This window comes from Vidua macroura, chromosome 8 (assembly GCF_024509145.1).
Source record: "Vidua macroura isolate BioBank_ID:100142 chromosome 8, ASM2450914v1, whole genome shotgun sequence".
Taxonomy (NCBI): domain Eukaryota; kingdom Metazoa; phylum Chordata; class Aves; order Passeriformes; family Viduidae; genus Vidua; species Vidua macroura.
This window is the reverse complement of record NC_071578.1, coordinates 36,136,251-36,141,942: the sequence shown is the minus strand read 5'-3', so window position 1 is coordinate 36,141,942 and position 5,692 is coordinate 36,136,251. Positions and strand designations below refer to the sequence as shown.

The following is a 5,692-nucleotide window of genomic DNA, read 5'->3' as shown; positions in this document are numbered from 1 at the left end:
TGGAAGCAAACCCCAGAGGAACCGTTTGGAGCTGAGGAGCTGGCTTGTGTTTGGGTCTTGTGTTATGGTTTGCCCCATGGGCACTGGGAGTGTGTGACCCCCCTGCTCACACCAAGGCCCTTCTATTTCAAGTTTTGGCACGGCAGGGCTCAGCTGGTGGTGGCTCTGCAGCCCACAGGACAGGCTGTGGGTGTCACTCTGCTCCAAGGCAGGAACAGGTCCCCTGGCACTGCACTGCTGCTGTCTCCAGGGGTGACAGAGTGGGTCAAACGTGACAATGGCCAGTTCCGTTATAATGGGACAGATCTTTAATGCCAGCAGGAGAAATGATGGGTCTGGCTCCCTCCAGGACACTGGAGAGGGACTGGGGGAAAATGTGTGGAGTGGAAGGTGAGAGGAGAAGGAGCGAGCAAGGAGGCAGTGCTCAGGGATGGACAGTGCTGAGCATGCTCCAGGCTCTGCTGGGGCTGCTGGGGCTATGGGACAAGCAACCAGGGCTGGCCCAGGAGCTGGGGACCAGGAGGAGGTGAGTGAAGGCAGGTGAGGGCATGGTGGGTGAGCAGGGTCCAGAGCCCAGAGCTCTCAGCCACACAGAGGGACAGGAACAGTGACCACTTGGCTCCCCCCAGACTCAGCAAGCTCTGAGCCCTTCCAGGGAGATCCTTCATGGCCATAGTGAACATTTACGTTTCTGTATGCCAGTCCAGAACAGAAGAGGAAAGAACATGGGCTAAAGGTTCCTGTCGAGTGTATATCAGAACTTAGGTGCATCCCATTTCAGCCTGTATTCACCTCACTCTTTCTTGGAGACCTGAATCTCACACCTTCTGCTGCCAGCTTGCCCGATTGTTCAGTCCAGCTGCTATTTCCGCTGCCAGGAACCTGGATCTGGTTTCTGGCTGCAAAGGAGAAGGTGTGAATTGTCAGTCTGGCCACAAGGAAGGCACTGTGCATTTTCACAGCAGGAAAGGATGAGGGGAGAGTTGTACAATAGCATCTCAGCAGATGTAAATACATAGGTAATGCTGGCAAAGGTAAGAGATGTTAGGTCGTTCCAGCTAAGGATCTGACCCTGGCGTTGGAACTGTTTTCCTGACATCAGTGTCTTTCATTTTAAAGGCTTTATTTCTGATTTAGATGTCTAGGAGAGATTCAGATCTATAAAGCAATAGTAAAGGATGAGTAAGAAATGTCTAATAATAATAATTAATAGATATCAAGGGGTTTCTAAGTTTTGTTTGTACAATTTATACTTGTGCGAGTGCTTCAATCTGCTGTAGGTTCTGTTTCTGCCTCCTCCCATTGTTAACCAGAAGAAGACCATATGAGCATGCAGTCAGAACTAGATAAAAATCCTGCCTTTCCTATCTCTGGTCTCTGTGCTGTTCCTGGTTTTGGTACTGAAGGACAAGCTACTTGGCACAGCAGCAAAACAGACTCCCTGCATTTGGGGATTTTGCAGAGCTGCTTTGTTTTAAAGGTTTTCTTTTCAGTGTGTTGAAAATTTAAATCACAAAAAGTCTGCGTAAGTTATAAATTGTAATGCAGTCTGTTTAGATGTGTCTTGTGATTCATCTCATGTAATCAGAGGTGATGATACACTGAACACTTTTAAATTATTCATTCTCACATCTTTTAGGAAGTATCCCAGGAATTCACAAAGCTGTCATTGTTCACTTCTACTGTACTGTTCGCACACTGACAGTTTTTGGCACTTCAACACATTATTAATGTGTGGCTTGGTTGTTTACTTAGTATTACAAAATTATTTTTCATTATGTAGAGGATACCTGGAAATGATACCCTCTTCCTTCTCCCTGTAATCCACATGAACACTTAAACTTTGTGAACAGCAAAGGTTGTTTCTATAATGAGACAAAGAGAGCAGTTGTTTGCTAATTTGAGATTTTAGCACTTGCTAAAGCATTCCAAAGTGATCATTAGCAGTTGGCTATTTCATTATTTTTAATACTATCTAATAGTTTTTGTGATATAAAATTTGAAGACAGACCACAGTGACTCCATAATATAAAAAAACTAGCAAAAAATTACAACTGAAATAAGATTTACTTATGTTTTGGGTTGATTGTTCTTACAGGTATAGAATTATATTATTCTGGTTATGTGGTGGAATTGTCCTAAAGAGCACTATAATTCTGTGTTCAGAGTTGAAAATATATTAGATCATTTAGTCTGTCTTCTACGTAACTTTCATTTGTGTTTGCTTTACCTTTTGTCCTTAAGGAATTTTTCCCATGGTTTTGTCCTGTGGTCAGCATGAAAATCCCATGATGTGGGGCACTGTGCTGGTTTAGCGTAGCACAGCATTTTTTTCCTGAAATGAGAAAGCCTCTGAAAAAGTCTGGAGTGCTGTGGTGTCTGTGCTTGCGGCTCCTGGTCCTTGGCGTACAAAGGCCAGGATCCGCAGCGCACATCTCGATTCCCTGGACAGGGGGGCAACCTCCAGGCACTCAGGAGCTGCACAAGAGCTGCACAGGGCGAGCAGGCTCAGTACGGAGCTGCTCGGGCATCACAAAATGCCAGGAGCTGACGTTCAGGGAGTGCCTGGGACTCAGGGGTGGGTTTAACCCTCCTTGTGAAGTGCAGTAGTTCTGGCCACAAAGAGAAATGTGTCTGAGAATCTTCTAGCACAGAAATATGTAAATAAAATTCCCTTGCTTACACTTTATAAAGATAAGAACAATGCAGATGGTGTAGAATTAAGTTAGCATGGAACTCCCTTTTATATAGCTTTGTAAGTCACAGCAGGGCTGAAAACAGACATTTGCATTTCCTTTCTCTGTGGGAAATTATGTCAAGGTACCTGCTAGGGGAAGCCTGAGCCATTAACCTGAAAACTTGCTTGGAATAAGAAAAAGTCCTTACATACTTTGTGGAAGCCAAAGAAAACATCTGTTCATTTAAGTTGTGTTTGGCTAGGGTAAAAGCCTGAGATGGTACAGGATTCCTCTCAGCTTGTTAGAAAAGAAAAACAATGGAGTGGTCAGTGCTTTGCTACAGGGTCTGCTAATGCATAAACCCTCAGACTTCTGTCAGTCATCCATGAAATCAGTGGGAGAACTGCTCAGCGCTCAGGTGTTGAGATTTCCAAGCTTGGGTGAGAGCAGAACTGTCCAGGGAGCTTTTAATGCACAGGCAAAGCCTTTTAAGGGAGTGGCAACATTTGAATTTAGGCATCCTGAAGGCGTGAGGCTACTTCTTTGGATTTGAGATGAGGGGAAAGAGACAAGTAATTTCTGCTTTTGATCAGAGAAACCCTTAAATCCTTTCTAAATCCTTGTGGGGATCTGGCCCATTCTCCTTTATTTTTATTATGTGCTTGATGGCTGTGAAATATTAGAAGGAAATGGGATGTGATAATATTATGAAGAGTCCATATGTAGCATTACTGTCTTCCTTATGACTCCAGTGGTTGCTGTAATTACCTGTGCTCCATGTTGAGCACAGCAGGAGTGCCATGGATGAGGCGCTAGCAGAAGAGTTCAGGCACAGGGACAACGCGGTCAGTGCCTACCGAGCTACTGCGGACAGTGAAACAAGCGTACCAATGTGGGATGACCCGTGCAGCATCCCCACAGGTCCTCACAGGTGCCTTTCCTAAAGCCCATCGTGTACACGTGCAGGAGTGGTACATTAGCATTCCAAACTGCAAGCAGGGGGGAAGTGCTGCCAGTACGTCACAGGAGGACACTCACAGTGTCCTCTTGCAGGTCAGCAGATATTGGCCCCTAAAGTTTCAGTGAGGCCAGAATCTCAGCTCTTGGGATTTGTAGATCTAGGTTGGCAGGGTAGTTTAGGTCTTATATTCTTCAACTGTCTTATTCATTCAGTGACTTAGGATTTTTTTTTTTCCCCCAGGTGAAATAATTAAATTTTGGTAATCTTTTGCAATCTTTTCCTTTAGCTGTTCTACAGACATTTGTACTCAAAAATTATCAGCAGCTAAGAATTCCATATTCCTTTGTGGTTGTATGACCCAGACTGTAAAGCAAGATGCATTCCATTCCCCATCTGTATGGCAGTTGTCTTCTGTTAATTGGGCAGTTTTCCTTATCTCTTCTGCAACCGATCCTCTCTCAGGGGAGACATCTGCTGATAAGGGGCCATTGAGTGTCACTGCATGACTGATAAGAACTGTAACATCCCATTGGGAGATGCTCTGCCCAGAGGGAGGAGCCAAGCATTTCCACCTGGATATAATCTGGGTTTTTGGGACACCAGACTCAGGCTTTGCCGCTGGATTTCCAGGAGGACTGCAGCCACTCCAATTTGGACTGCTGCCAACACCCTGACCAAAAAGGGTGTCAGGTTGTATTCTGACTCTGTCAGTGGTGTTTCTTTTGTATTATTGCATGTTGGGTTTTTTTTTTTTTTTTCCTTTTTCACTTATCCTAATTGTATTTCTGACTTGGAGTCTCTCACTGGTTTTGTTTTCAAATCAGAACATTGTATAATTTATATTTGGTCAAATCTTATCTTAGTTTACCATTTCAGAGTAATTGGGTACTCTACATAGTAAGATAGATGGTAGAATTTTTCTGCTTGGTTCTCCTAAGGTGCAGAAGGAGCCCTTCTGAGCTCTGTAGCTCAACTGATTATGTGTTCAGTACATTACCTATAGCAACATGTAATACCCAATAGCTCTGGCAGGAGCCTGAGGGTGTGGCAAACACAGAAAGGGCAAGAGGCACTTAAAGATATCATAAGCTGTTTAAATCCTAAATCCTTTGGGACATTTTTAGGTTAAAATTTCAAATGGGATAGGTTAGAATTTCAAACAGGAAAGTTATGTTAGAAAATGCCTACAGCTACCGCAGGTAATATTGGAATAGCTGGTCAGTCTCATACTAATGCTTAAAGAGCATAAATAGGTACAGGTATTTGTGAATTCTTTACAATTGTATTCTAGGCGTTGCTAGCTCCACATATTTTGAATCTGGAAGGTCAGTTAGTGTATTTAACCCATACAGTGGTCTTAAAAGAATGAGATAACAGCATATTAATGTTAGAGTGCATTTTAGTTACATTTCGGCACTAAGTGTGTAGGCAGCCCTCTGTTAGGTACAATGAAAAGCACAAGCCAGCAGCTGAAAGTTGTGTCATTCCCTTCATGTATTAAACAACCTGAACAGGGACTGTGGTTTCTCTGCTGGCCTTGGCATCCAGGCCTTGCAGCTCCCAAGGAAATGAAAAACCTGGCTGCTTGCAGTGTTCCACAGGATTATGTGTGGCTGCCCCAGTCCTGCCCATGCGCCCTCCACTCCAATATTTTAAATGGTTTGGACTTAGATTCTACTGAATTTAGGTGTTGCTATCTGCAAAACGTTGGTTGTGGTTTCCTCAATTTTCTGAAAGAGAAGATCTAAGTAAGTTCTGTAATGAATACAAAACCATTTAGGAGCATTATGTTTTCAGCTGAAAATTTTCACGTGTCAGAAGTTCATAGGTAGTGCCTTTTTTTTTTTTTTTTGTTTTGTTTTGAAGGCTGTTCATTGTAGGATGACATTTCCTTGGTCTCAAAACAGAAATCTGCTGTTTGCTGTGTACTGTGCTTCTTGCTTTTCAGAGGGTCAGTTTGTCAATGATGTGCTGCAGCTCTGTACAGCTTTAATACTCCTGCCATCCACTGCCATTTCCAACAAAACTGAGTAGGAATGCACAAGAGGCATTA

At 43.5% G+C, this 5,692-nt stretch overlaps 1 long non-coding RNA gene across 1 annotated transcript; it reads right to left on the bottom strand.

The window, feature by feature from the left end:
* Positions 1-731: 731 nt before the first annotated feature.
* Positions 732-3,588, bottom strand: LOC128810439 (uncharacterized). The gene is made up of 3 exons (XR_008438040.1): positions 3,447-3,588; positions 2,231-2,335; positions 732-899 (listed from the first exon to the last, which is right to left on the bottom strand). It is a non-coding gene; the product is annotated as an uncharacterized LOC128810439 (long non-coding RNA).
* Between the last annotated feature and the right edge of the window lie 2,104 nt (positions 3,589-5,692).